At 40.9% G+C, this 12836-nt stretch overlaps 3 non-coding genes across 3 annotated transcripts; 2 read left to right on the top strand and 1 right to left on the bottom strand.

Moving 5' to 3' along the window:
* The first annotated feature begins 279 nt into the window (after positions 1-279).
* Positions 280-393, top strand: LOC140310532 (U5 spliceosomal RNA). Its single transcript, XR_011916591.1, has one exon. It is a non-coding gene; the product is annotated as a U5 spliceosomal RNA (small nuclear RNA).
* A 308-nt stretch (positions 394-701) lies between these two features.
* On the top strand, positions 702-883 carry LOC140310480 (U2 spliceosomal RNA). Its single transcript, XR_011916547.1, has one exon. It is a non-coding gene; the product is annotated as a U2 spliceosomal RNA (small nuclear RNA).
* Positions 884-4125: 3242 nt separating this feature from the next.
* Positions 4126-4240, bottom strand: LOC140310768 (U5 spliceosomal RNA). Its single transcript, XR_011916808.1, has one exon. It is a non-coding gene; the product is annotated as a U5 spliceosomal RNA (small nuclear RNA).
* Positions 4241-12836: the final 8596 nt, after the last annotated feature.

Here is a 12836-nt window from a genome sequence, read left to right as displayed (position 1 = left end):
GTACAACGTTGTTTTTTTTGTTTAAATCTTTCTAGACATGGTAAATATGAACGACAAAGCAGTTTTAACAGTTTAGATTCTCGTGGTGTTTTTGTTGCTGCCTTGTCTTTTGCATAGAGTAAAAGACAAGGCAGCCATCGAATAGGGCCCGATTGTTCCTACTTGGTCAGCCGAGGAGCAAGGGGGGGGGGGCAAGCGTCTCAACCAAGCAAAGCTCACCATGGGGAAGGTGGCTATACCAACTAGCCTGATGCCCTGCTCCCGCAGTGACGGACAATCGTACTCTGGTTTCTCTTCATAACATACAAGTCTTTCGCCTTTTACTAAAGACTTCCGTGGAGAGCAGCACTAATGAGTTGTTTCTATTATTGGCAGGCTTTACCTTTGCGGGTGAAGCCCTTTCTGTCTGTGCAAAAGAAATCTTTCTACTTTGCAGAGTGACTTCTCTGAGTAGAGTCGCCTTACTTGTTGCGACTGTGCCGATGTTCGAAGCTGGAGTGCAAAGTTGTTGCTTGAATGGTGCTTGCTGGAGCATGCGGGAGTGCAAAGTTATACCATTTAAAAGGGCTGAAGAGTGCTCAGTGCAGCGGGTGGGCGGAGGTGCAACGTGACACTCTGGCCACCTATGGCCATAAAAAGAACACTGCTACAAGTGCGCATTGTGCCAGCAAGGGCCCTCGGACCTGAAACAGTGGACAGTTATCGCTTCTCGGCCTTTTGGCTTTAGATCAAGTGTAGTATCTGTTCTTATCAGTTTAATATGTCCTCTATACGAGGACAACATATTAAATGGATTTTTAAGAATAGGAGTTGAAAAAGCTTGCTCCGTTCACTCCAAGCCTCGACCCGGTACTGCAGTGCCGCTGGGAACGGTGCGCTCTCCTCTGCTCTTGTGAAAAAGCAAACAGCGGTGCAGGATGGAAGTTTCAGGGAGCCCAAGATGAAACTTTCTTTTAATCTGCTGAGAAAAGAGAGTGAATGCGAAGTGGACTTTAACACGGCTCTGGGAGCGAGCCGAGTGCGGGCTAACCGGGAGAATTGCTTGAAAGAAACGCGACACCGAATGAGTGGTCAGAACAAAGCCTCAATACAGTGTTCCCGTGGTGTTTGTGGCTGCCTTGTCTTTTGCACAGAGTAAAAGACAAGGCAGCCATCAAATAGATTGTTTCTACTTGGTCAGCCGAGGAGCAGGGGGGGGGGCAAGCGTCTCAACCAAGCAAAGCTCACCAAGTAGGAACAATCGGGCCCTTTTCGATGGCTGCAACACCTGAAAGAGATATTGATGCGAGACCCGATCAAATGCTTTTTCAAAGTCTAAATTTAAGATGACAAGCCGGGTGTTTCTGTCTCTAGCGTAATCAATGATGTCTCGAATCAGTACGAGGCTGTCGGTGAGTTGTCTCCCTGAGATGGCACAAGCTTGGTCTGGGTGAATTACCTCCTCTAAAACAGAGGACATCCGTGTCGCTAAAACCTTGCTAAAAAGTTTACAGTCAAAGTTTAAAAGTGTGATGGACCTCCAATTCTTTAGGTCAGTCTTATAATTTTTTTTATAAAGTAGAGTCACTATTCCCACTCTAAAACTGTCAGGCAGTCGGTCGAGTTTTTCAAAATCTTTAAAAACATCTAAAATGTCTGATGATAAAAGGTCCCAATAGGTCAGATAGAATTCTGCAGGAAGCCCGTCTAAACCCGGAGCTCGACTTCTCTTAAAACCTGTTAGGCATTTTTTTAACTCTAAAGCAGTAAAATTCTGTGTCAAGTGTGCATTCTCTTTTACGGTTTTGTCAACGAATTTTAAGATTTCTGCCGATGTTTCCAAGTGCACTGGTTTCTCTTTGTACATGTTACTATAAAAGGTATGTACAGTTTCAATCATCTCTTGTGTGGATTTTGTTAAAAACCCATCTTCTCTTTTTAGATTTTGAATACACTCCTTTTTATTTATAACTTTCTTTCTTTTTCACCTTCCTCAATTTCCTGCTCCCTGCTTCTTACAAAAATTCCTTTACTCTTTATTTCTGCTAAAACTGACATTTCCTTTTTGACATCTTTGATTTCTTCTTTAAAGTCTATGCCACACTGATTTAGTTTAAAGTAGCGCTGTAAGCGTTTATGTAGTCCCATCATACATCTATTCTCTTTCCTTTTTTTACGTTTACCTTGCTGTTTAAAAAAAGTCTGGGTCGTTTCCTTCACCATTTCCCACCATTGTGCATGTGTTTCGTAGAGGTCTTGAAGGGTCTGCCACTCTTTATAACATTCCCTGTACTGACTGACTATGATTTCATCCTCCAACAGGGAACAGTTGAGTTTCCACAGACCACTTCCTACCGTCACACCAGAAGGGGGTGAAAGGGTGCAGGAGAGCATAAGGTGGTCTGAAAAGAAAACAGGGGTTAATCTAACATCAGTGGGTGGGCAATCTCTAGTAAAGAAATAATCAATGCGAGAGGCTCTGGTGCCATCATGACTAAACCAGGTGAAGCCCTCCTCTCTGGGATGCATGGTTTTAAAACAGTCAGTAAGCTTAAAATCCCTGCATATGCCCTGAAGTAAAATCGAAGTCTTATCCACTTTAAAATCTACCCCTGCTCTTTTTCTATCTTTCCTGCTCAAGATACAGTTAAAATCCCCTCCTACAACTAAAGGTACTTGCCCTAGCATGTAAAGCTGTATATCTTCTAAAAGGTCATACCTTTCATTTTTTCCATTGAAACCATAAATATTTAAGAGGTTAAAGTCTTGCCCCATAAAATTCAAGTGTGCTAAAAGTGCCCGTCCGTCTCTCACCACTGTGCTACCTTTCACCAGAACATGCGGATTTTTAATTAGAATGGCCACACCATCATTTTTATTTTGATTTGAGCCACTCCATATCGATAAATGGGGCCACATTTCCTCCCATTGTCTATGGTTTTTTAAAAAAGGTAGTCCACATTCTTGTATTAAAAACACATCTGATTTTATGGAGTCTAAGAAGGATAAAATACTCTGGGCTCTTGTCTTTGATTTCACACTTCTCACATTTAGTGTTGAGAAGGTGAGAACCATTAAAAGCATAAAGGAAAGTAGGTATGTCATTTTCGTTTTTCTAAGTTATCAAAACAAATTACACACAGGTTATTTCTTGGGAAACTAGCTCTTCCTTCATTTCTTTAGGTGAAAAGTGAGTAGGGTGATCTATATTTCCTTTTCGGACTCTCGGTGTTAGCCTCTGACGCAATGTTGCATTTAACTTTGAGTCCCTGGGGGTTGATTGCAGAGCTGAAGTTAAAAAGGAGACCTCATTTGGTGAGTCGGAGGGGAAGACTCTAGGTTCTTCCACTGAAGAACTGTCTGAAAGGGACCTAACCCTTCCCCTCTTCTCTGATACCACTGGGGAATCAGAGGCTCAGATGCCGTCCTCTTCGGCTGTTGACCTTCGGGGAGGTGAGTATCTTCACTAGACTCACCTGTCTGCTCTTCCTCCTCATTTAGCGTAGCTCCACCCTCTGCCTGTGAATTCTCACAGACTTCAACACTGAGTGGTGAGGCCTCTACAGGCCCCTCCCCTTTTTGCTCCTCACTTCCAATACAAGCTTTTGGCGGGAAGTTTGAATTTATTGGGTCAACCTCTTCACTTTGTTCACCAACTGCCACCTTTGGTCCTTCTCTTTGTTGGCTTGACTGTGGCTTTACCGTCTTTAATTTGTTGGCAAAAGATTTAGGGCAATCTCTGAAGAGGTGATTTAATTCTCCACAGAGATTACATTTCCTGCCATTTGGACACTCTCCAAAAGTTTGCCCAATTTCTCTGCTCTTCCCACATAACACCTTGGTACAAGCCTCAACCAGGTGCCCATGCTCACCACACTTGCGGCAGAACTTGGGCTGCCCCTGGTAGTGGATGTAACCTCGGTTTTCAAGGTGGCCAGAGTGTCGCCCACCCGCTGCACTGAGCACTCTTCAGCCCTTTTAAATGGTATAACTTTGCACTCCCGCACGCTCCAGCAAGCACCATTCAAGCAACAACTTTGCACTCCAGCTTCGAACATCGGCACAGTCGCAACAAGTAAGGCGACTCTACTCAGAGAAGTCACTCTGCACAGTAAGAAGATTTCTTTTGCACAGACAGAAAGGGCTTAACCCGCAAAGGTAAAGCCTGCCAAAAATAGAAACAACTCATTAGTGCTGCTCTCCACAGAAATCTTTAGTAAAAGGCGAAAGACTTGTATGTTATGAAGAGAAACCAGAGTACGATTATCCGTCACTGCGGGAGCAGGGCATCAGGCTAGTTGGCATAGCCACCTTCCCCATGGTGAGCTTTGCTTGGTTGAGACGCTTGCTCCCCCCCCCCTTGCTCCTCGGCTGACCAACTAGGAAAAATCGGGCCCTATTCGATGGCTGCCTTGTCTTTTACTCTGTGCAAAAGACAAGGCAGCAACAAAAACACCACGAGAATCCCGTATTGAGGCTTTGTTCTGATCGCTCATTCGTTGTCGCGTTTCTTTCAAGCAATTCTCCCGGTTAGCCCACACTCGGCTCGCTCCCATAGCCGTGTTAAAGTCTACTTCGCATTCACTCTCTTTTCTCAGCAGACTCTTGGGATTTTATCTATAAAATTAATTCCTTCACTCAAACTATGTGAAAACTGCTTTGTCCTTAATATTTACCATGTCTAGAAAGATTTAAACAAAAAAAAACAACGTTGTACTTTGCAGTAAAAGAAAGAGCAAATCTAAAGTTTCAGGAATCCGAGAATAAGCTTACTTTCATGAGTTCTTCACGATTTCGGATTTTGCTATAAAATGAATTCCTTCACTCATACTAAATTAAAACTGCTAAACCGCTAATCTGTTATATGTAAGGCAGATGTCAAATTCACCGAAATAGGATCAAAGGGTATTCGGCCAATCGAGCTGTAGCAGCTTCGGTAAAAGAGTATAAGTTGAAGAGTTTGTGAATAAAGGTGTGCGCACACATAGTGTGCTGTACGAAAATAGGCAGGGAGCAATGCCGGCTGGGGTATATGTTCTTGTATGTTGTCTGACTGTTTGATTTGAATGTGTTGTGTAAGTGTCCTGTTGAATGTTACATGTTTGGGCTTTGACACGCTTCACTGTGGTTGTTAACTGTGTGGTGTGTCCTGAAATGTTATATGTTTGGGCTGTGTGACATGCTTAATGCTTGTCAGTAGCTACCCACTTATTCATATATAGCAACTGACAACATAAGAAGTCCGGACATACTTTGATAGTAGTTGTAGAAGTATCCTTATTGATAATAGATCACTAATTCATAGTGATAGAACAGTAGATGAACAGGTGCTTGCACATGTCTCACGAAAATAAAATGGGTGTATGATTGCTGACGGCAGAGCAATACTGCCAAACTTATGAGTTCTTGTGGCAAACTTGATTCAGTGTCTTGACGTGTATACGCTGTTTCGCTGACTTGATTGTCACAAGAAACAAAGTGTGTTTGATAAGATCCGACCATTTTATTACGGGAGGATCAGTATGTATGGATTCTGATGTGACTGATAAACCCATTCGTATCTTAAGCATAATCTAATAGGTGAGACAACGCCCTGGCACACGATAAAAAAAAAAAAAGAGAGAGAGCGGTTTTGTGTCCCCACAGTCCATAATGTAGAAAAGAGAGAAAAAAGCCTTTCTGATTTGGTGTGTGTGCTCACAGTGCAGAGTGTAGAGAAAAGAGAGAAAAGAAAGCCGTTTTGGTGTCACGGGTGTTGTGACTTACACACACACATTTCTGAATTGAGAAAGGAAATTATTTTAGAGGAAGCACTAGAGTTTAGATCCCACATTTGTTGATAGGCATTCATTTATTTCTTCACTTCTGATGAAGTTTCAACAATAAACAACAAACTTTGTATTATGAGAAAGAACCAGACTCATTCTTCAGGAATCCGAAAATAAGCTCTATTTTATGAGTTATGCACGAATTCGGATTCTCCTATAAAACAAATTCATTAACTCAAACCAAGTTAAGACTGCTTTGTCCTTCATATTTATTCATGTCTAATCAAGTTTCAACGATAAACAACGTTGTACTTTGTAGAATGAGAAAGAACTTCTTCAGCAATAAGCATCTCTCGACATATGACGAAATACAGATTTTGCTATAAAATTAATTCCTTCTATCAGCCTGACTTAAAACTGTTTGTCCTCCTTATTTATCCACTTCAAATCAAGTTTCAACAATTAAAAAAAATTTGTAGTTTGAGAAAGAACAACTTAATCTTCAGCAATCAGTATAAAAAGAGTTGTAAATGCCAACCATACATACCTAAAAGGTGGAGCGGAAGTATTCAGCTGCAAGTAGGTGTGAATGTTCGACCATAATTTGTAAAAAGCGGGTAAGAAAAGGTTCGAATGCCCGACTATATATTAACAAAAGCGGGAGGAGAGGTCTTCGGATGAGAGTGGGTGAGAATTTCCAACCATAATCTATAAAATACGGTGAAAAAATATATGTGAATGCCTCATAGAACACTAAAAGCGGAAGTGTTCGGCTGCAAGAAGGTGTGAATGTCCGACTATATTTGGTGAAAAGCAGGTGAAGCAAGGTCTGAATGCCCAACCTTACATCATCAAAAGTAAGATCAGAGGTGTTTGGCTGCAAGAAGGTAATAGTTTGCCAAAAGCGGGTAAGGTGCGAATGACCGACTAAATATTAACAAAAGTGGGGGCGGAGGTCTTCGGATGCAAGTGGGTGTGAATATCCCACCATACTTGTATGGTGGAGAAGAAGCTTTGAATAGCCGACCATAGTTTGCAAAAAGCGGGTGAGAAAAGGTGCGAATGTCCAACCATACATGATCAAAACAGGGAGCGGAGGTGTTTGGCTGCGACAAGGTGTGAATGTCCAACCATAATTTGTAAAAAGCGGGTAAAAAAAGGCTCGAAAGCCCGACTATACACCATCAAAAGCGGGAGCAGAGGGGTTCAGCTGCAAGAAGGTTTGAATGTCCATCAATAATTGCTTTAAAACATGAAAGAAAATTTTCGAATATCAAACCGCACATGATCATAAGCGGGAGAGGAGGTGTTCGGCTGCAAGAAGGTGTGAATGTCCACCCATAATTCATGAAAAATGGGTAAAAAAAGGTGGGAATGCCTAACAATACATTATCAAAAGCAGGTGTGAATGTCAGATCATAATTTGCAAAAAGCTGATGAGAAAGGGTGAGAATGCCCGACTATACACCATCAAATGCGGGAGCGGAGGTGTTCGGCTCTGAGTAGGTGTGAATGTCCGACCATAATTGCTGACAAATGTGTTAGAAAAGGTAAGAATGCCGGACCATACATCATCAAAAGCGGGAGAGGTGGTGTTCGGCTGCAAAAAGGTGTGACTGTTGGACTAAAGTTTGTAAAAAGTGGGTAAGACAAGGTGCGATTGCCTGACAATGTATGATCAAAAGCAGGAGCGGAGGTGTTCAGCTGCAAGAAGGTCTAAATGTCCATCAATAATTGCTAGAAAACATGAAAGAAAATTTTCGAAAATCAAACCGCACATGATCATAAGTGGGATAGGAGGTGTTCAGCTGCAAGAAGGTGTGAATGTCCACCCATAATTCCTGAAAAATGGGCAAAAAAAAAGTGTGAATGCCCAACCATACATCATCAAAAGCAGGAGTGGATGTGTTCGGCTACAAGAAGGTGTGAACGTCCGACCAAAGTATGTAAAAAGCAGTTAAGAAAAGGTTCGAATATCCAACCAAACATAATCAAAAGCGGGAGCAGAGCTGTTCGACTGCAAGTAGGTGTGAATGTCAGATCATAATTTGTAAAAAGCTGATGAGAAAGGGTGAGAATGCCCGACTATACACCATCAAATGCGGGAGCGGAGTTGTTCGGCTGTGAGTAGGTGTGAATCTCCGACCATAATTGCTGAAAAATGTGTTAGAAAAGGTAAGAATGCCGGTCCATACATCATAAAAAGCGAGAGAGGTTGTGTTCGGCTGCAAGTAGGTGTGAATGTCCAGCCATAATTACTCACAAACGGGAAAGAAAAGGTAGTATTGCCAGACCATATATGATCAAAACAGGGAGCGGAGGTGGTTCAGCTGCAAGAAGGTTTGAATGTCCGACTAAAGTTCAAATATATTAACAAAAGCGGGAGGAGAGGTCTTCGGATGAGAGTGGTTGAAAATTTCCAACCATAATGTATAAAATGCGGTGAAAAAAAAGGTGTGATAGAACACTAAAAGTTGGAGCGGACGTGTTCGGCTGCAAGAAGGTGTGAATGTCCGACTATATTTGGTGAAAAGCAGGTGAAGCAAGGTCTGAATGCCCAACCTTACATCATCAAAAGCGAGATCAGAGGTGTTTGGCTGCAAGAAGGCCATAGTTTGCCAAAAGCGGGTAAGGTGCGAATGTCCGACTAATTATCAACAAAATTTGGGGCGGAGGTCTTCGGATGCAAGTGGGTGTGAATATCCCACCATACAAGTATGGTGGAGAGGAAGCTGTGAATAGCCGACCATAGTTTGGAAAAAAGCGGGTAAGAGAAGGTTTGAATGTCCGAACATACACCATCAAAAGAGGGAGCGGAGGTGTTCCGCTGTACGAAGGTGTGAATTTCCGACCATAGTTGGTAAAAAGCGGGTAAGAAAAGGTTAAAATACCCGACTGTACACAATCAATAGCGGGAGCGGATGTGTTCGGCTACAAGAAGGTGTGAAAGTCCGACCATGGTTTGTAAAAAGCGGGTAAGAAAAGGTGTGAATGTCCGACAATGTATGAACAAAAGAGAGAGCGGAGGTTTTTGGATACAAGACGGTTTGAATTTCCTACTATAGTTTGTAAAAAGCGGGTAAGAAAAGGCTCAAATGCCCGACTATACACCATCAAAAGCGGGAGCAGAGGTGTTCCGCTGTAAGACGGTGTGAATGTCCGACCATAGTTGGTAAAAAGCGGGTAAGAAAAGGTAAAAATACCTGACTGTACACAATCAATAGCGGGAGAGGAGGTGTTCGGCTGCAAGAAGGTGTGAATGTCCACCCATAATTCCTGAAAAATGCGTAAAAAAAAGGTGCGAATGCCTAACAATACATTATCAAAAGCAGGTGTGAATGTCAGATCATAATTTGTAAAAAGCTGATGAGAAAGGGTGAGAATGCCTGACTATACACCATCAAATGCGGGAGCGGAGTTGTTCGGCTCTGAGTAGGTGTGAATGTCCGACCATAATTGCTGACAAATGTGTTAGAAAAGGTAAGAATGCCGGTCCATACATCATCAAAAGCGGGAGAGGTGGTGTTCGGCTGCAAGAAGGTGTGAATGTCCGACTATATTTGGTGAAAAGCAGGTGAAGCAAGGTCTGAATGCCCAACCTTACATCATCAAAAGCGAGATCAGAGGTGTTTGGCTGCAAGAAGGCCATAGTTTGCCAAAAGCGGGTAAGGTGCGAATGTCCGACTAATTATCAACAAAATTTGAGGCGGAGGTCTTCGGATGCAAGTGGGTGTGAATATCCCACCATACAAGTATGGTGGAGAGGAAGCTGTGAATAGCCGACCATAGTTTGGAAAAAAGCGGGTAAGAGAAGGTTTGAATGTCCGAACATACACCATCAAAAGAGGGAGCGGAGGTGTTCCGCTGTACGAAGGTGTGAATTTCCGACCATAGTTGGTAAAAAGCGGGTAAGAAAAGGTTAAAATACCCGACTGTACACAATCAATAGCGGGAGCGGATGTGTTCGGCTACAAGAAGGTGTGAAAGTCCGACCATGGTTTGTAAAAAGCGGGTAAGAAAAGGTGTGAATGTCCGACAATGTATGAACAAAAGAGAGAGCGGAGGTTTTTGGATACAAGACGGTTTGAATTTCCTACTATAGTTTGTAAAAAGCGGGTAAGAAAAGGCTCAAATGCCCGACTATACACCATCAAAAGCGGGAGCAGAGGTGTTCCGCTGTAAGACGGTGTGAATGTCCGACCATAGTTGGTAAAAAGCGGGTAAGAAAAGGTAAAAATACCTGACTGTACACAATCAATAGCGGGAGAGGAGGTGTTCGGCTGCAAGAAGGTGTGAATGTCCACCCATAATTCCTGAAAAATGCGTAAAAAAAAGGTGCGAATGCCTAACAATACATTATCAAAAGCAGGTGTGAATGTCAGATCATAATTTGTAAAAAGCTGATGAGAAAGGGTGAGAATGCCTGACTATACACCATCAAATGCGGGAGCGGAGTTGTTCGGCTCTGAGTAGGTGTGAATGTCCGACCATAATTGCTGACAAATGTGTTAGAAAAGGTAAGAATGCCGGTCCATACATCATCAAAAGCGGGAGAGGTGGTGTTCGGCTGCAAGAAGGTATGAAAGTCCGACAATGTTTTGTAAAAAGCGGGTAAGAAAAGGTTCGAATATCCGAATATACATCATCAAAAGCGGAAGCGGAGGTATTCGGATGCAAGAAGGTGTGAACGTCCGACCAAAGTTTGTAAAAAGTAGTGAAAAGCGAGAAAAAGCTTTTCGTGAGTTCTGCATGATTTGGGATTTTGCTTATAAAATGCATTACTTCACTCAAACTATGTTAAAACTGATTTGTCCTTCATATTTACCATGTCTAGAAAGATTTAAACAAAAAAAACAACGTTGTACTTTGCAGTAAAAGAAAGAGCAAATCTAAAGTTTCAGGAATCCGAGTATAAGCCTGCTTTCATGAGTTCTGCACGATTTCGGATTTTGCTATAAAATGAATTGCTTTGCTCAAACCAAGTTAAAACTGCTTTGTCCTTCCATATTTATCAATGTCTAGATCGACTTCAACAAAGAAAAACATTGGACTTTGCAGTAGAAGAAGTTGAAATCCATCTACACATTGATATATATGAAGGACAAAGCAGTTCCCACTTGCCCATAAGAAAATAAGCTTATTCTCGGATTCCTGATCCTTCAGTGTTGCTCTTTCTTCTACTGCAAAATACAATGTTGTTCTTTGTGGAAGTCGATCTAGACATTGATAAATATGAAGGACAAAGCAGTTTTCACTTGGTTTGAGTTAAGGAATTCATTTTATACATAAAATCCCAAATCATGCAGAACGTATGAAAAGAAGTTTATTATCGGATTCCTGATCCTTCAGTGTTGCTCTTTCTTCTACTGCAAAATACAATGTTGTTCTTTGTTGAAGTCGATCTAGACATTGATAAATATGAAGGACAAAGCAGTTTTCACTTGGTTTGAGTGAAGGAATTCATTTTATACATAAAATCCCAAATCATGCAGAACGTATGAAAAGAAGCTTATTCTCGGATTCCTAAAACTTTTGATTTGCTCTTTCTTTTACTGCAAAGTACAACGTTGTTTTTTTGTTTAAATCTATCGAAACATTGATAAATATGAAGGACAAAGCCGTTTTAACATAGTTTGAGTGAAGGAATTAATTTTATAGATAAAATCCCAAATCATGCAGAACTCCTCAAAAGGGGCGTATGGCTTAATCACAAGTGTGGTTCTTTCTCATTCAGGGTAGTATGAGGAAGTTTATGCTTGAAATATATGTAGAAATGGGTACATATGAAGGACAAAGCAGTGTTAACTTAGTTTGAGTGAAGAAATTCATTTTATACATAAAATCCGAAATCATGCAGAACGTATGAAAAGAAGCTTATTCTCGGATTTTTGATCCTTCAGTGTTGCTCTTTCTTCTACTGCAAAATACAATGTTGTTCTTTGTTGAAGTCGATCTAGACATTGATCAATATGAAGGAAAAAGCAGTTTTAACTTGGTTTGAGTGAATGAATTCATTTTATACATAAAATCCGAAATCGTGCAGAACTCATGAAAATAAGCTTATTCTCGGATTCCTAAAACTTTTGATTTGCTCTTTCTTTTACTGCAAAGTACAACGTTGTTTTTTGTTTAAATCTATCTAGACATTGATAAATATGAAGGTAAAAGCCGTTTTAACATAGTTTGAGTGAAGGAATTAGTTTTATAGATAAAATCCCAAATCATGCAGAACTCCTCAAAAGGGGCGTATGGCTTAATCACAAGTGTGGTTCTTTCTCATTCAGGGTAGTATGAGGAAGTTTATGCTTGAAATATATGTAGAAATGGGTACATATGAAGGACAAAGCAGTGTTAACTTAGTTTGAGTGAAGAAATACATTTTATACATAAAATCCCAAATCATGCAGAACGTATGAAAAGAAGCTTATTCTCGGATTTTTGATCCTTCAGTGTTGCTCTTTCTTCTACTGCAAAATACAATGTTGTTCTTTGTTGAAGTCGATCTAGACATTGATCAATATGAAGGAAAAAGCAGTTTTAACTTGGTTTGAGTGAATGAATTCATTTTATACATAAAATCCGAAATCGTGCAGAACTCATGAAAATAAGCTTATTCTCGGATTCCTAAAACTTTTGATTTGCTCTTTCTTTTACTGCAAAGTACAACGTTGTTTTTTGTTTAAATCTATCTAGACATTGATAAATATGAAGGTAAAAGCCGTTTTAACATAGTTTGAGTGAAGGAATTAATTTTATAGATAAAATCCCAAATCATGCAGAACTCCTCAAAAGGGGCGTATGGCTTAATCACAAGTGTGGTTCTTTCTCATTCAGGGTAGTATGAGGAAGTTTATGCTTGAAATATATGTAGAAATGGGTACATATGAAGGACAAAGCAGTGTTAACTTAGTTTGCGTGAAGGAATTCATTTTATGCATAAAATCCGAAATCGTGCAGAACTCATGAAAATAAGCTTATTCTCGGATTCCTAAAACTTTTGATTTGCTCTTTCTTTTACTGCAAAATACAACGTTGTTTTTTTGTTGAAATCTATCTAGACATTGATAAATACCAGCCGAACATCTCTGC

The sequence above is a fragment of the Leuresthes tenuis genome, unplaced genomic scaffold (assembly GCF_036924035.1).
Source record: "Leuresthes tenuis unplaced genomic scaffold, fLeuTen1.0.hap1 SCAF_6, whole genome shotgun sequence".
Lineage (NCBI taxonomy): Eukaryota > Metazoa > Chordata > Actinopteri > Atheriniformes > Atherinopsidae > Leuresthes > Leuresthes tenuis.
This window is presented reverse-complemented; position numbering and strand designations above follow the sequence as displayed.